The sequence below is a fragment of the Cetorhinus maximus genome, unplaced genomic scaffold (assembly GCF_964194155.1).
Source record: "Cetorhinus maximus unplaced genomic scaffold, sCetMax3.hap1.1 HAP1_SCAFFOLD_510, whole genome shotgun sequence".
Classification (NCBI taxonomy): domain Eukaryota; kingdom Metazoa; phylum Chordata; class Chondrichthyes; order Lamniformes; family Cetorhinidae; genus Cetorhinus; species Cetorhinus maximus.
The window spans coordinates 146350-164377 of NW_027596452.1; the positions used below are offsets into that span (position 1 = coordinate 146350).

General features: G+C 50.4%; 3 pseudogenes; all 3 read left to right on the plus strand.

The window, feature by feature from the left end:
* The first annotated feature begins 573 nt into the window (after nucleotides 1–573).
* On the plus strand, nucleotides 574–753 carry LOC144673891 (U2 spliceosomal RNA; annotated as a pseudogene).
* Nucleotides 754–12443: 11690 nt separating this feature from the next.
* On the plus strand, nucleotides 12444–12619 carry LOC144673909 (U2 spliceosomal RNA; annotated as a pseudogene).
* Nucleotides 12620–17485: 4866 nt separating this feature from the next.
* Nucleotides 17486–17661, plus strand: LOC144673910 (U2 spliceosomal RNA; annotated as a pseudogene).
* The last annotated feature ends 367 nt before the right edge of the window (nucleotides 17662–18028 follow it).

Here is an 18028-nt window from a genome sequence, read left to right on the forward strand (position 1 = left end):
GGAAGAGACCGTTGTTCACCTCCTTGTGGATTGTGCCTTTGCAAAGAAAGTCTGGAGAGAGATGCAGTGGTTGCTGTCGAGGTTCATCCCGAGCAGTTCTGTGACACAGGACTCTGTGCTCTACGGGCTGTTCCCAGGGACACACACCGAGACAAACATCAACTGCAGCTGGAGGATCATCAACTCGGTGAAAGACGCGCTTTGGTCTGCCCGAAACTTGTTGGTCTTCCAGCACAAAGAGTTGTCCCCGACCGATTGTTGCGGACTGGCACAATCCAAAGTCCAGGACTACGTGCTGAGGGACGCACTAAAGCTTGGGGCAGCTGCCGCCAAGGCGCAATGGGGAAGGGTCGCTGTCTAAGACCTTTCTACCACAGCGCACCGAGAGACTGGGAACTGTTTAGAGCCCCTCGGGCTGTACAGATCAAAATGAAAGGCTGTAAATGATTGTAATATTGTTTGTACTGATGCACCTGGTGATACATTTTGTAAAAGTTTAACCTGGATTGTACCCTTGTAATGTTGTTTTTGAAATGGTTTTGAATGTGATTGAAGATTTTTTATGAATAAAGTATATTTTTACAAAAAAAAAAAAAAAAATCTGTTCTTATCAGTTTAATATCTGATACGTCCCTTATCTGGGGACCATATATTAAATTGATTTTTGGAGCAGGGAGATGGAATAGGGGCTTGCTCCGTCCACTCCACGCATCGACCCGGTATTGCAGTATCTCTGGGAACGGTGCACCCTCCCCTTTCCAGGGGATTTTCAATGCTAAAAATAGTTTTCTTACAAACATCTGCTTTCTTTACTTCTCAACATGTACATGTTCCAAAATCCAACTTTCTTTGGAAAAACTCAGCAAGTCTGGCAGCATCGGCCGAGAAGAAATCAGTCAACGTTTCGAGCCCTCATGGCCCTTCAGCAGAACTGAAGCATAGTTTCAACAAGGGAGAAATATAAATTGGTTTAAGGTGGGTGGGGGGGAAGAGACACATTGAGGGTGTGGTGTGAGCAGATAATCAAAAGATGTCAGAGACAAAAGGGTCAAAGAGGTGTTGAAGGTGGTGGTCTTTGTCTGAGAAAAGTGCTAATTAAGAATGCAAGACAGGATATTCAAAGTACAGCTCTAGTGGGGGTGGGGTGGAAAGACTAAAGGTCTTTAGTCTTTCCACCCCACCCCCACTAGAGCTGTACTTTGAATATCCTGTCTTGCATTCTTAATTAGCACTTTTCTCAGACAAAGACCACCACCTTCAACACCTCTTTGACCCTTTTGTCTCTGACATCTTTTGATTATCTGCTCACACTACACCCTCAGTATGTCTCTTCCCCCCCCACCCACCTTAAACCAATTTATATTTCTCCTTTGTTGAAACTATGCTTCAGTTCTGCTGAAGGGCCATGAGGGCTCGAAACGTTGACTGGTTTCTTCTCCGCCGATGCTGCCAGACTTGCTGAGTTTTTCCAGGTAATTCTGTTTTTATTTTGTTTTGGATTTCCAGCATCCGCAGTAGCTTTTAGCTTTTTGTTTTTATCCAACTTTCTTTCTTTCTCTCTCTCTCTCTCTCTCTCTCACTCACTCACCCGCAGCAGCTACACACAAAAAACACGCACGCTCACCCAACACTCACAGACAGCACTCTCATCTCACAAACACTCTACCTCACTTATACAAAAACAGCTTTCACTTGCAAATACACCTCTCAAACACTCTCTCAGCTGCACCTTTCGCCTCACAACATTTTAAACCAGCTCTCTGCTGCCGCTGCCGCTGCTGCTGCTGACACAGCAACAATCAAAACTCACACCTCAAAGCTCACACACTTTACACAGCTACTCCGAAACCTCTACATCCACATTCACACAATCCTTACATTGCACAAGGAGCCCATTCCGCCCGTCGTGCCTGCACCAGCTCTCCCGGTGAACATTTCACCTCGTGCCTTTCTCCTGCCTTCTCCACGTAACCCGGCACATGCTTTCTTTTCAAATAATCATCTCATTCCCTCTTCAATTGAACCTGCCTCCGCCGCGCTATCAGGTGGTGCATTCCAGACCCTGACCGCTCGCTGCTCCTATCGCTTTTGCTTCTTTTGCCAGTTACTTTAAACCTGTGCCCTCTCCTTCTCGATCCTTGCCCCGGTGCAAACAGTTTCTCCCTATCTACTCTCTCCAGACCCCTCATGATTTTCAATACCTCTATCAAGTCTCCTCTCAGACTTCTTTTCCCCAAGGAATACAGTCCCAACTTCTCCAATCTTACTTCATAACTCAACTTCCTCGCCCCTGGAACCAAACTCGTAAACCTCTTCTGCACTCTCTCCAATGCCTCCACTACCTTCCTAAAATGCAAGTCAAAATGCAATCCCTCAGAGTCGGCATGGCTTTACGAAGAGTAAATCGTGTTTGACTAATTTGCTAGAGTTCTTTGAAGATGTGACAAGCAAAGTGGATAACGGGGATCCTGTAGATGTAGTATGTCTGGACTTCCAGAAGGCATTTGATAAGGTGCCGCACAAAAGATTAATACACAAGATAAGATCACACGCAGCTAAGGGTAATATATTAGCTTGGATAGAGGATTGGCTAACCAACAGAAAGCAGAGAGTCAAGATAAATGGGTCTTTTGTGGATGCCAAGCTGTAACTAGTGGGGTGCCACAGGGTTCGGTCCTCGGGCCCCAACTATTTACTTGGATTCAGGAGTAGAAGGTACTATAGCTAAATTTGCAGATGACACCAAAATAGGTGGGAAAGTAAGTTGCAATGAAGAAATAAGAAATTTACAAATGGATATGGACAGGTTAGGTGAATGGGCCAAAATTTGGCAGATGGAGTTTAACTAAGTTAAATAAGTTTAATAAGTGTGCGGTTATCCATTTTGGTCAGAAGAATAAAAAGGCGACTTATTATTCAAATGGAGAGAAACTTCAGAAATGCTTCAGCACAGAGGGATCTGGGTGTCCTCGCGCACGAATCGCTGAAAGCTAGTATGCAGGTACAGCAGGTAACAAGGAAGGCAAATGGAATCGCTTCTCGGCCTTTTGGCTAAGATCAAGTGTTGCAGGGGCGACACCATGGTCCTACCAAGGCAAGGTCGGGATGGAAGGGCTATAACCAATCGCAATCGAAATCCATACCGTGGGTTACCTATCACCGTCCGAGTCACGGTGAACCACAGCGAAGGAGGATCACCTATGGATCGGGGCTTCTTCACCAGGAGGATCCTGTTGAAGGCGTGCGGCTTCCAAGCTACGGAGATCTTCACCCTGCACGACTCCCGCAAAGGCGGTTATTTTGACGTGACGTTCAAGCGGGTGGCAGACTGCGTCCGGCTCCTGAGGGTGTTCGAGGAGAAGAGAGACCTGCCGGAGATGAAGATCCTGACGGCGGAGCCGCACTTCTCTCTGCCGTTGCAACGGGAACGTGAGGTGATGGTGCATGTGTACAACCCCTTCGTCCCTGTCGCCGACGTGGTCACCTTCCTCACCAGGTACTTCGATAAGGTGGGGAGCGGCACCGAGATTCGAGACGACTTGGGGATCTGGACAGGCAAACGCCTGTTTAAGGTCACGCTAAAGACCGATGGTAAGGGAGCCATTTTCCACCCTCCTTCCAGTTTCGCTATCGGGGGAAACCGGGGCTACCTGGTCTACGCTGGGCAACCCAAGCATTGTCGCTCATGCGGCAAGGCTGGTCATGTGGCGGCCAACTGCAGCGCCTCCCTCTGCAAGATCTGCAAACAGGAAGGGCACCAGACAAAAGACTGCAAACAGGCCAAGTGTTGCAACCTGTGTGGCGAGGCAAGTCACCTCTACAGGACCTGCCCCAAACGCTGCCGTACTTACGCACAGGCAGCCAAAGCCGACCAGGGGGAACCAGAAGAAATGTTTCGTGTCACTCCAACCACCAAGGCCCCCAGGGAGCGCAACGGGACAAAGGAGGACACAGAGAGAGACAAGGTGGAGAAAGAGATGGAGGCAACAGAGAGCCAATCAACAGCACTACCCCCTGAACCTCCCAGTCCTCAGGACAGCGAATCAATGGAGGAGGAGGCAGCAGTGGAAAAGCAGCAGGGGGAGTGGCGGACGGTGAAGAACAAGAAAAGTAAGAGGGAGCGAAGAAGAAGCAAAGGCGTTTCCCAGAGAAGCGGCAAGAGGCGTCTCCCATCCGACACGGATGACAAGGGCAGCAGCTCTTCGGATGATGAAGTGCCAGAGCGGCACCGACAGAAGAGGCGGCAAAGCTCCAGGGCGTTGGAGGACGAGACACCCGAGCTCCAGAAAATTGGAGACAACAAGGAGACCAGCGCACCCCAACTTTGCCTGCAACCTGAGGAGGCCAGTGCACCACAGCCCCTGGAATCTGGGAGCAGTGAGGCAATCATCGCACCCCAGCTCCAGGAAGCCGGGAACAGCAACACCCCAGAGGGGGTGAGTTTTGGAGAAGCTTCTCCAGCAAAGGTCCTCTCAAAACCCGCTCTCCACGTGAACCTCCAGATGCCACCGGAGCAGAACCCGGCCAAGGAGATCTACCTCAGCCCATCCAAAGTGAAGGAATTTGAGCTCACTACGGGTATGAAGGAGCAGACTAAAGGTCTGGGACTCTCAGAGACAGTGGGTTTGGTAGGAGAATAAATGCTTTAATATGGGTTTAAAGATTGTATCCATAAATGTGCGTAGCATTAAATCTACTACGCGATGTGTTGCGACCTTGGACTACCTAGCCAAGGTCAAAGCTGACCTGTTGTTTCTGCAGGAGTGTGCGATACCGCACCTCAGCTCCTACAGGCAATGGTCACGATGGTGGTCCCACGGGCCATCGATCTGGTCGGGCGGAAAGGACTCTCGTTCCTCCGGCCTGGGTATTCTGCTGCGGGGAGGCAACTTCACCGTCTCCGAGGTCAAGGAGGTGGTGGGCGGGCGACTCCTGGTAGCAGACGTAATGTACAAGAACGCTCCACTCCGGTTAATTAACGTGTACGGCCCGGCACAAGGGGCTGAGCGGCTGGAGGTTTTTCAGCAGCTCCCACTGCTGCTGGCGACCTCCAGGCCGGTCATTCTGGGCGGGGACTTCAACTGCATCATCGATGCGGCTGGACGATCCGGCAGGGCCGGAAGCAGATTGGACGCTACGTCCAGATCCCTGATGGAAACAGTTAAGGATGCCAAGCTGCACGACGTCTTCAGCAACCCTGCAGACGGAGCGCAGCGTAGATACACCTGGTCGCGGCCAGACGGGTCCATTCGTTCCAGGATAGACTTCCTGTTTGTGTCCCGTGCATTCACAGTCAGATCCACCGAGGTCAAGCCGGTGTTCTTCTCTGACCACTGCCTCCTACTGGCGGACTGCCACTTGGAGGAAGACCTGAGGGTGGGCAGGGGGGCATGGAAGCTAAATGTGCAACTGCTGACCCCAGAGAACATTGAGGAGCTCAAGAGGGATTACAAAGGTTGGAGAACCGTGAAACCCCTCTTTGAGTCCCTGACACACTGGTGGGAAGTGATCAAGGGAAGCATCAAGAGGTTTTTCATCCGCAAAGGCACCCAGAAAGCTAGAAAGGAACAGAGGGAAATGTCCCGACTCCAGGAAAAGATGCAGAATCTGCTCCGGCTGCAGTCGATGGGGGTGGATGTCAAGGAGGAGCTCCAAGAGGTGAAGGGCCAGCAAGCCTCGCACTTTGCCTCGGAGGCCTCCAAGATCATCTTCCGTTCCAGAGTCCGCTCCGTGGAGCAGGATGAGACGTGCTCACGTTTCTTCTTCCAAAAGGTACACAGAGAGCGCTCTGTGATCAGCAGCCTGAAGGAAGAAGACGGCTCAGTAAAGTCATCACGGTCCGACATTCTGAGGATCAGCAAATCCTTTTATGCCGGTCTGTATGACGTGAAGCCCACGGACAGCACGGCCTCCCAGTCCTTCCTGTCCTCTATCACCGAGGTCTTAGACCACAGTACGCGGGAGAGCCTAGACAAACCGCTAACTCCTGACGAACTGACTAAGGCCCTCGAGTCCTTCGAGAAGAGTAAAACCCCCGGAAGCGACGGCCTGCCGGCGGAGTTGTATTCGGCTCTGTGGGACTTGATCGGCCCAGACCTGCTAGAAGTGTACGAGAGTATGCTCCTGGCCGGCAGCATGTCAGAATCCATGAGGAAAGGCATCATCACCCTCATCTACAAGCACAAGGGGGAAAGGGAGGAAATTAGAAATTGGCGACCCATTTCACTGTTGAATGTGGACTATAAGATTCTGTCCAAGGTCATCGCCAACCGGGTCAAATCCGCTCTGGAATTGGTGATTCACCCTGACCAGACCTGCTCTGTGCCAGGCAGGAAGATCTCTGACAGCCTGGCGCTGCTCAGGGATACGATTGCCTATGTACAGGACAGGGGTGTGGATACCTGCCTCATCAGCCTGGATCAGGAGAAGGCCTTTGACAGAATATCGCACACCTACATGGGGGATGTGCTCTCCAAAATGGGCTTTGGGGAGGGAATTCGAAATTGGATCCAACTGCTCTACACTAACATCAGTAGCGCAGTCTCAATCAATGGGTGGGAAACAGATAGCTTTCCGATTAAATCTGGAGTCAGGCAGGGCTGTCCTCTCTCGCCTGTCCTTTTCGTGCGCTGCATAGAACCCTTTGCCGAGTCCATCAGGATGGATCCGGGCATAAGAGGAGTGACGATCCCAGGCAGTGGAGGCACTCAGGTAAAAGCCTCCCTGTACATGGACGACGTCGCCGTCTTCTGCTCGGATCCGCTGTCGGTGCGCAGACTGATGCACGTCTGCGACCAGTTCGAACTGGCCTCGGGAGCCAAGGTAAATCGTGGGAAGAGCGAGGCCATGTTCTTTGGGAACTGGGCTGACCGATCCTTTGTCCCCTTCACTGTCAGGGCTGACGGCCTGAAGGTGCTGGGGATATGGTTCGGAGGGACCGGGGCATGCGTTAGAAACTGGAAGGAGCGAGTGGCTATGGTGAAAAGGAAACTGGGCATGTGGGAGCGACGCTCCCTCTCCATTGCGGGTAAGAACCTGGTCATCAGGTGTGAGGTACTCTCGCTGTTGCTGTACGTGGCGCAGGTCTGGCCCATTCCACACTCCTGCGCGATGGCGATCACTCGAGCCATCTTCCGCTTTATCTGGAGGTCGAAAATGGATCGTGTCTGCAGGGACGCGATGCACAAGCCTCTAGATAAAGGGGGAAAAAACGTGCCCAACATCGCCCTCATACTGATGGCCACCTTTGTGTGTGGCTGCATCAAGCGGTGCGTAGACCCTCAGTACGCAAACACCAAGTGTCACTACGTGCTGAGGTTCTACCTGTCCCCGGTGTTGCGAAGGATGGGTCTGGCCACGCTGCCGCGGAACGCTCCAAGTAGTTGGACCTTGCCGTACCACCTGTCCCTGGTGGAAAACTTTATGCAGAAAAACACCTTTGACCCCAAGTCCATCAGGCAGTGGTCGGCACGTAACGTCCTATAGGCCCTGCGGGGAAAGGAGATGGTGGATCCTGTGCGATGTTTCCCCGAGCAGACTGTCAAAGTCGTTTGGCAGAATGCCTCGTCTCCAGAACTTTCCAACAAGCACCAAGACGTAGCTTGGCTGGTGGTGAGAAATGCCCTCCCCGTCAGATCCTTCCTGAAGTCTCACCCTCTCTGCATGTTGACCTCGAGGTGGCTGTCGTGGGGACGAGACCGTTGTTCACCTCTTTGTGGAATGTGCGTTTGCAAAGAAGGTCTGCAGAGAGTTGCCGTGGTTTTTGTCGCGGTTCATCCCAAGCAGTTCTGTGACACAGGTCTCTGTGCTCTACGTGTTGATCCCAGGGACAGGGACGCACATCGAGACAAGCAGGTGGAGGATCATCTACTCGGTGAAAGACGCTCTTTGGTCTGCCCGAAACTTGTTGGTCTTCCAGTGCAATGAGTTGTCCCCAGCAGAGTGTTGCAGACTGGCTGGCACATTCCAAGGCCGAGGACTACGTGCTGAGGGACGCGCTAAAGCTTGGGGCAGCCGCCACAAATGCGCAGTGGGGAACGGTCGCTGTCTAAGACCTTTCAGCCATAGTGCACCGAGGGACTGGGAAAGGTATAGACCCCTCGGCCTGAAAGACTCACATTGAATGTATGCAGTGAATATTACATTTATCACAATTGTATTGAAGCACCTCAGAGTGCAACATGATCTATGTAGATAACTTGAATACTATTGCACTGTCTGACTGCCTGTAATGAGCATGTTGAAATGTCTGTAATGTTCATTGATCGTATTGAAGCGTCGCAGGGTGCGACATGATCTATTTGAAAAACTGGAATATGATTGCACTTTTTGCGATGGCCATTTTGAAATGTTTTGTAATGTTCTTTCAGATATTTTATGGATAAGGTATATTTTTCCACAAAAAAACGACAACAGTTACAAAGAAAACCAACAGCAGCAACAACAGCTCTTCTCCACAGTCTGAATTAGAATTTCAGAGTCAGAAAACAGAGCAAAAAAACACGCAGCGTCCTGAAATGACAAACCTGAAATGAAAGTGTACTTAGTGTATCAAGCCTTTAAACTGCATTGCTGAAAACTCCTTCCTGCCTGCTAGTGCAACAAGATGCTGCAAAGTATATTACACAGCGAATCAGGCCTTCAGTCGTCTTGACTTGTGCAGCTCCAGTGACTTCAGGCCTCCAAAAGCAGGCCAGTATTTGAAAGGGCTCCTCTTGACAAGTGTAAGACCCTGATCAAACTAAATATTTTAATTTTCTTAACCAGTGAGATTGAACGAACCGTGATGCATGTCCAAGACAAAATAGAATATAAAGCAATGTAAAGTAAATTAATAACAAATTGAGAAAGTAAATATGGAACACAAAATATTTTAAAACTAGGGCACAGGTTAAAAACATGATCCTAATTTCTGTTGAACTGAATGAGGCGAGTCATTACAGTGCGTGACCGATTTGTTTAAGTGTGCGGGCCCATTAAACTTTTTGCACAGCCGCGCAAATTTAAAGGGGCTTATGTGGCGGTGTGTCTGTGAGGAAACCTCTCCTCATATCTTGTATCCCACTGTGAAACCATCTTCAGCTCCCAAATTGCACTCAGACAATGTGCTATATTTGCATATTGTGCAGGAGTCGGGGGAGGGGTCATGGGGCTGCCCCTTGTCTCTGTACTTGAAATGGCAGCCAGGCAGCAACTGTAGTGCTTCCTCAAATCCAACCTGAAGAAAAGGCAAGACATGTTGGGTGCTGAGAGGGAGAAGCATTGCCACTTTAGGTTCTACTTGGATTTTACTGAGGTAAAAGGTGATTGAAAAAGTCAAGCCTTTCTCCCCTAGCAGTTACCACTGAGGACAGAAATAATACCGAGCGCTGATCTATCACCGAGCACTGAGGCCGGCCAAGGGGAGGCATCTGAAAGCTGCAGAGAGAGCAAGAAGCCAGGATGGACGACTGAGAATACTGGCTGAGATAGACAGCAAAAACTGTGACACAAGCTCAGGTAAGCGTGGTGTTTTGCAGTTCAAGTTCATCACTTTGTGACAGTATAGGTATTTTTCACTTTCCTAGGATAAGGCTGTTCCCTTTCTAGAAGTTAGAAACAGCCGTGCAGATGTATTTTCTGCGCTCCTTTGCTTGCCTGCTGAATAGGACTGATGGGAGGGGAAAAGGTGATTAAAAGAGAGCCGACATCATTGCAGGCTGGCAGATGGTGTGCTGTGCTGTGCACGCAGGTGGTTTTGTTGTTTGGCTTGTGTGTGACTTCTGGTTGAAGCTGAAAGATTTCTAAAATTTTGAAGGAAATAATCTTCCAGAAGGGGAGAAACATTTTCAACATTTTAACAGGATCTAAGGCTGTTCGCTGTGTCGTACCTGTACTTATCCTTGCTGCCACCTGCCTTCTCACTGCTGATCATCATCTTGTGTTATTATAATGATATAATGCATTGGACTTATTTACTGTGACTTCATAACATGACACATTTCCCTTCTGGTGATGTCATGCTGACATCCCGTAAAGGAAATAGACCAACAGTCAGCCCAAAAGAAGGCCCAATGCCAAGCAAAGGAAGCCCATAAACGAGGATGCTAGACAGCTCGTACAAAAGAAAGCAGGGCATCAGGAAACAACTCAACAGCAGCTGACGTAGTACTCTCCAGGTTCAGTGCAGGAGAAGCACTGGAATCAGTAAAAAGTAATGCCCCTACATGTCTGAACATACAACTTAGGAGCAGGAGTAGGCCACTGGGCCCCAAGAGCCTGCTCCACTACTCAGAAGATCATGGCTGATCCGATTGTAACCTCAACCCCACATTCCTGCCTACCAGCGATAACCTTCCAACCCCGCCTTGTTAATCTATCCAGCTCTGTCTTGAAAATATTCAAAGACTCTGTTTCCACCACCTTTCGAGGAAGAGAGTTCCAAGGACTCTCTACACTCTGGGAGAAACGCTGCTGACTTTGCCTTCCCTGTAGATGTGGAAGGACTTTAGCTGCATACCTGGTCAGCTGGCAAGCTCCACAGACCGATCGGCGCAGGCTTGGAGGGCCGAAGGGCCTGTTCCTGTGCTGTACTTTTTTTTCTTCTTTGTTCTTTGACTGCTCAAGCTGAAAGCAAAGACAAAAATACAGCAGGCCTCGATCGAAGAACTCCTCTGCGCTGTGAGCTAGTTGCTCACACGGAAACTCAGCTACAAAGACTCATGGATTGTCTCTCATGCCTGTCACGTGTTCTCCCTTGTGACTGAGTGTTTCTCGAAATTTTCCATTACCTGCCAGTTACACGACACATCTAGCGCAACCGTAGACAGCGACCTTTCTCCATTACGCCTTTGCCCCAAACTTTAGTGCGTCCCTCAGCACGTAGTCCTGGACCTTGGAATGTGCCAACTCTTTGCAATGGAAGACCAACAAGTTTCGGACAGCCAAAGAGTGTCTTTCACCGAGTGGATCCTCCGGCGGTAGTTGATGTTTGTCTCGGCGTGTGTCCCTGGGAACAGCCCCTGGAGCACAGAGTCCATACCTGTGTCACGGAACTGCTCGGGATGCACCTCGACAAGAACCACGGCCACTCTCTTCAGAGTTCTGGTGATGAGGCATTCTGCCAAATGACCCTGACGGTCTGTTCGGCGAACCGTCCGCCGGAATCCACCATCTCCTTTTCCCGCAGGGCCTCTAGGGTGATACGTGCTAACCACTGCCTGATGGACTTGCGGACAAAGGTGTTTCTCTGCATAAGTTTTTCCACACGGGGCAGGTGATACGGCACTTGGAGCGTTCCGCGGCAGGGTGGCCAGACCCATCCTTCGCAACACCAGGGACAGGTAGAACCTCAGCACGTAGTGACGCTTGGTGTTTGGGTCTACACACAGCTTGATACTGCCATACACAAAGGTGGCCATCAGGATGAGGGTGATGTTGGGCATGTTTTTTCCCCCTTCATCCAGAGTTTTTTTACATCATGTCCCTGCAAACAGGATCCACTTTTGACCTCCAGATAAAGCGGAAGATGGCTGGCGTGATCGCCACAGCGCAGGAGTGAGGAATGGGCCAGACCTGCGCCACGTACAGCAACACCTGTCCCTGGTGGAAAAATTTATGCAGAAAAACACCTTTGACCACAAGTCCATCAGGCAGTGGTCAGCACGTAACGTCCTAGAGGCCCTGAGGGAAAAGGAGAGGGTGGACCCTGTGGGATGGTTCCCCGAGCAGACTGTCAAAGTCATTTGGCAGAATGCCACATCGCCAGAACTTTCCAACAAACACCAAGACGTGGCTTGGCTGGTGGTGAGAAAGGCCCTCCCCGTCAGATCCTTCCTACACGCCAGGAGTCTCACCCCCTCTGCACGTTGCCCTCGAGGTGGCTGTGGTGGGGAAGAGACCGTTGTTCACCTCCTTGTGGATTGTGCCTTTGCAAAGAAAGTCTGGAGAGAGACGCAGTGGTTGCTGTCGAGGTTCATCCCGAGCAGTTCTGTGACACAGGACTCTGTGCTCTACGGGCTGTTCCCAGGGACACACACCGAGACAAACATCGACTGCAGCTGGAGGATCATCAACTCGGTGAAAGAGGCGCTTTGGTCTGCCCGAAACTTGTTGGTCTTCCAGCACAAAGAGTTGTCCCCGACCGATTGTTGCGGACTGGCACAATCCAAAGTCCAGGACTACGTGCTGAGGGACGCACTAAAGCTTGGGGCAGCTGCCGCAAAGGCGCAATGGGGAAGGGTCGCTGTCTAAGGCCTTTCTACCGCAGCGCACCGAGAGACTGGGAACTGTTTAGAGCCCCTCGGGCTGTACAGATCAAAATGAAAGGCTGTAAATGATTGTAATATTGTTTGTACTGATGCACCCGGTGATACATTTTGTAAAAGTTTAACCTGGATTGTACCCTTGTAATGTTGTTTTTGAAATGGTTTGGAATGTGATTGAAGATATTTTATGAATAAAGTATATTTTTACAAAAAAAAAAAAATCTGTTCTTATCAGTTTAATATCTGATACGTCCCTTATCTGGGGACCATATATTAAATTGATTTTTGGAGCAGGGAGATGGAATAGGGGCTTGCTCCGTCCACTCCACGCATCGACCCGGTATTGCAGTATCTCTGGGAATGGTGCACCACCCCTTTCCAGGGGATTTTCAATGCTAAAAATAGTTTTCTTACAAACATCTGCTTTCTTTACTTTTCAACATGCACATCTTTCAAAACACAACTTTCTTTCTTTCTCACTCACCCGCACCATCTACACACAAAAAACACGCACGCTCACCCAACGCTCACAGACACCACTCTCATCTCACAAACACTCTACCTCACTCATACAAAAACATCTTTCACTTGCAAATACACCTCTCAAACACTCTCTCAGCTGCACCTTTCGCCTCACAACACTTTCAACCAGCTCTCTGCTGCCGCTCCCGCCCGCTGCTGCTGCTGCTGCTGATACAGCAACAGTCAAAACTCACACCTCAAAGCTCACACACTTTACACAGCTACTCGGAAACGTCTACATCCACGTTCACACAATCCTTACACTGCACAAGGAGCCCATTCCGCCCGTCGTGACTGCACCAGCTCTCCCAATGAACATTTCACTTCGTGCCATTCTCCTGCCTTCTCCACGTAACCCAGCACATGCTTTCTTTTCAAATAATCATCTCATTCCCTCTTCAATTGAACCTGCCTCCGCCACGCTATCAGGCGGTGCATTCCAGACCCTGACCACTCGCTGCTCCTATCACTTTTGCTTCTTCTGCTAGTTACTTTAAACCTGTGCCCGCTCCTTCTCGATCCTTTCATCGGTGCAAGCAGTTTCTCCCTATCTACTCTCTCCAGATACCTCATGATTTTCAATACCTCTATCAAGTCTCCTCTCAGACTTCTTTTCCCCAAGGAATACAGTCCCAACTTCTCCAATCTTACTTCATAACTCAACTTCCTCGCCCCTGGAACCAAACTCGTAAACCTCTTCTGCACTCTCTCCAATGCCTTCACTACCCTCCTAAAATGCAAGTCAAAATGCAATCCATCAGAGTCAGCATGGCTTTATGAAGACTAAATCGTGTTTGACTAAATCGCTAGAGTTCTTTAAAGATGTGACAAGCAAAGTGGATAATGGCGATCCTGTAGATGTAGTATGTCTGGACTTCCAGAAGGCATTTGATAAGGTGCCGCACAAAAGATTAATACACAAGATAAGATCACACGCAGCTAAGGGTAATATATTTGCTTGGATAGAGCTTTGGCTAACCAACAGAAAGCAGAGAGTCAGGATAAATGGGTCTTTTGTGGATGGCAAGCTGTAACTAGTGGGGTGCCACAGGGTTCGGTCCTTGGGCCCCAACTATTTACTTGGATTCAGGAGTAGAAGGTACCATAGCTAACTTTGCAGATGACACCAAAATAGGTGGGAAAGTAAGTTGCAGTGAAGAAATGAGAAATTTACAAATGGATATGGACAGGTTAGGTGAATGGGCCAAAATTTGGCAGATGGAGTTTAACGTGGATAAGTGAGGTTATCCAGTTCAGCTCCTACAGGCAATGGTCACGGTGGTGGTCCCACGGGCCATCGATCTGGTCGGGCGGAAACGACTCTCGTTCCTCCGGCCTGGGTATTCTGCTGCGGGGAGGCAACTTCACCGTCTCCGAGGTCAAGGAGGTGGTGGGCGGGCGACTCCTCGTAGCAGACGTAATGTACAAGAACGCTCCACTCCGGTTAATTAACGTGTATGGCCCGTCACAAGGAGCTGAGCGGCTGGAGGTTTTTCAGCAGCTCCCACTGCTGCTGGCGACCTCCAGGCCGGTCATTCTGGGCGGTGACTTCAACTGCATCATCGATGCGGCTGGACGATCCGGCAGGGCCGGAAGCAGATTGGACGCTACGTCCAGATCCCTGATGGAAACAGTTAAGGATGCCAAGCTGCACGACGTCTTCAGCAACCCTGCAGACGGAGCGCAGCGTAGATACACCTGGTCGCGGCCAGACGGGTCCATTCGTTCCAGGATAGACTTCCTCTTTGTGTCCCGTGCATTCACAGTCAGATCCACCGAGGTCAAGCCGGTGTTCTTCTCTGACCACTGCATCCTACTGGCGGACTGCCACTTGGAGAAGGACCTGAGGGTGGGCAGGGGGGCATGGAAGCTATTCGTGCAACTGCTGACCCCAGAGAACATTGAGGAGCTCAAGAGGGCTTATGAAGGTTGGAGAACCATGAAACCCCTCTTTGAGTCCCTGACACACTGGTGGGAAGCGATCAAGGGAAACACCAAGAGGTTTTTCATCCTCAAAAGCATCCAGAAAGCTAGAAAGGAAGAGAGGGAAATGTCCCGACTCCAGAAAAACATGCAGAATCTGCTCCGGCTGCAGTCGGTGGGGGTCGATGTCAAGGAAGAACTCCAAGAGGTGAAGAGCCAGCAAGCCTCGCACTTTGCCTCCAAGAACATCTTCCGTTCCAGAGTCCGCTCCGTGGAGCAGGATGAGACGTGCTCACGTTTCTTCTTCCAAAAGGAACAGAGAGAGAGCTCTGTGTTCAGCAGCCTGAATGAAGAAGACAGATCAGTAAAGTCAGCGCAGTCCGACATTTTGAGGATCAGCAAATCCTTTTATGCCGGATTTTATGACGTGAAGCCGACGGACAGCACGGCCTCCCAGTCCTCCTTGTCCTCTATCACGGAGGTCTTAGGCGACAGTACACGGGAGAGGCTGGACAAACCGCGAACTCCTGACGAACTGACTTAGGCCCTTGAGTCCTTCGAGAAGAGTAAATCTCCCCAGAAGCGACGGCTTGCCGGCGGAGTTGTATTGGGCTCTGTGGGACTGGATGGGCCCAGACCTGCTAGGGGTGTACGAGAGTATGCTCCTGGCCGGCAGTATGTCAGAATCCATGAGGAAAGGCATCATCACCCTCATGTACAAGCACAAGGAAGAAAGGGAGGAAATTAGAAATTGGCGACCCATTTCACTGTTGAATGTGGACTATAAGATTCTGTCCAAGGTCATCGCCAATCGGGTCAAATCCGCTCTGGAATTGGTGATACACCCTGACCAGACCTGCACTGTGCCGGGCAGGAAGATCTCTGACAGCCTGGCGCTGCTCAGGGATACGATTGCCTATGTGCAGGACAGGGGTGTGGACACCTGCCTCATCAGCCTGGATTAGGAGAAAGCCTTTGACAGAATATCGCACACCTACATGGTGGATGTGCTCTCAAAATGGGGTTTGGGGAGGGAATTCGCAATTGGATCCAGTTGGATCCTACTCTACACTAACATCAGTAGCGCAGTCTCAATCAATGGGTGGGAATCAGATAGCTTTCCAATTAAATCTGGAGTCAGGCAGGGCTGTCCTCTCTCGCCTGTTCTTTGCTGAGTCCATCAGGAAGGATCCGGGCATTAGAGGAGTTACGATCCCAGGCAGTGGAGGCACTCAGATCAAAGCCTCCCTGTACATGGACGATGTCGCCGTCTTCTGTTCTGATCCGCTGTCGGTGTGCAGACTGATCCACATCTGCGACCAGTTCGAACTGGACTCGGGAGCCAAGGTAAATCGTGGGAAGAGCGAGGCCGTGTTCTTTGGGAACTGGGCTGACCGATCCTTTGTCCCCTTCACCGTCAGTGCTGACGGCCTGAAGGTGCTGGGGATATGGTTCAGAGGGACCGGGGTATGCGTTAGAAACTGGAAGGATCCAGTGTCTATGGTGAAAAGGAAACTGGGAATCTGGGAGCGACGCTTCCTCTCCGTTGCGGGTAAGAACCTGGTCATCAGGTGTGAGGCACTCTCGCTGTTGCTGTACATGGCGCAGGTCTGGCCCATTCCAGACTGCTGCGCGATGGCGATCACCCGAGCCATCTTCCCCTTTATCTGGAGGTCGAAAATGGATCGTGTCCGCAGGGACGCGCTGTATAAGCCTCTAGATAAAGGGGGAATAAACGTGCCCAACATCGCCCTCATACTGATGGCCACCTTTGTGTGCGGCTGCATCAAGCGGTGCGTAGACCCTCAGTACGCAAACACCAAGTGTCACTACGTGCTGAGGTTCTACCTGTCCCCGGTGTTGCGAAGGATGGGTCTGGCCACGCTGCCGCGGAACGCTCCAAGTAGTTGGACCGTGCCGTACCACCTGTCCCTGGTGGAAAAATTTATGCAGAAAAACACCTTTGACCACAAGTCCATCAGGCAGTGGTCAGCACGTAACGTCCTAGAGGCCCTGAGGGAAAAGGAGAGGGTGGACCCTGTGGGATGGTTCCCCGAGCAGACTGTCAAAGTCATTTGGCAGAATGCCACATCGCCAGAACTTTCCAACAAACACCAAGACGTGGCTTGGCTGGTGGTGAGAAAGGCCCTCCCCGTCAGATCCTTCCTACACGCCAGGAGTCTCACCCCCTCTGCACGTTGCCCTCGAGGTGGCTGTGGTGGGGAAGAGACCGTTGTTCACCTCCTTGTGGATTGTGCCTTTGCAAAGAAAGTCTGGAGAGAGACGCAGTGGTTGCTGTCGAGGTTCATCCCGAGCAGTTCTGTGACACAGGACTCTGTGCTCTACGGGCTGTTCCCAGGGACACACACCGAGACAAACATCGACTGCAGCTGGAGGATCATCAACTCGGTGAAAGAGGCGCTTTGGTCTGCCCGAAACTTGTTGGTCTTCCAGCACAAAGAGTTGTCCCCGACCGATTGTTGCGGACTGGCACAATCCAAAGTCCAGGACTACGTGCTGAGGGACGCACTAAAGCTTGGGGCAGCTGCCGCAAAGGCGCAATGGGGAAGGGTCGCTGTCTAAGACCTTTCTACCGCAGCGCACCGAGAGACTGGGAACTGTTTAGAGCCCCTCGGGCTGTACAGATCAAAATGAAAGGCTGTAAATGATTGTAATATTGTTTGTACTGATGCACCCGGTGATACATTTTGTAAAAGTTTAACCTGGATTGTACCCTTGTAATGTTGTTTTTGAAATGGTTTGGAATGTGATTGAAGATATTTTATGAATAAAGTATATTTTTACAAAAAAAAAAAAATCTGTTCTTATCAGTTTAATATCTGATACGTCCCTTATCTGGGGACCATATATTAAATTGATTTTTGGAGCAGGGAGATGGAATAGGGGCTTGCTCCGTCCACTCCACGCATCGACCCGGTATTGCAGTATCTCTGGGAATGGTGCACCACCCCTTTCCAGGGGATTTTCAATGCTAAAAATAGTTTTCTTACAAACATCTGCTTTCTTTACTTTTCAACATGCACATCTTTCAAAACACAACTTTCTTTCTTTCTCACTCACCCGCACCATCTACACACAAAAAACACGCACGCTCACCCAACGCTCACAGACACCACTCTCATCTCACAAACACTCTACCTCACTCATACAAAAACATCTTTCACTTGCAAATACACCTCTCAAACACTCTCTCAGCTGCACCTTTCGCCTCACAACACTTTCAACCAGCTCTCTGCTGCCGCTCCCGCCCGCTGCTGCTGCTGCTGCTGATACAGCAACAGTCAAAACTCACACCTCAAAGCTCACACACTTTACAC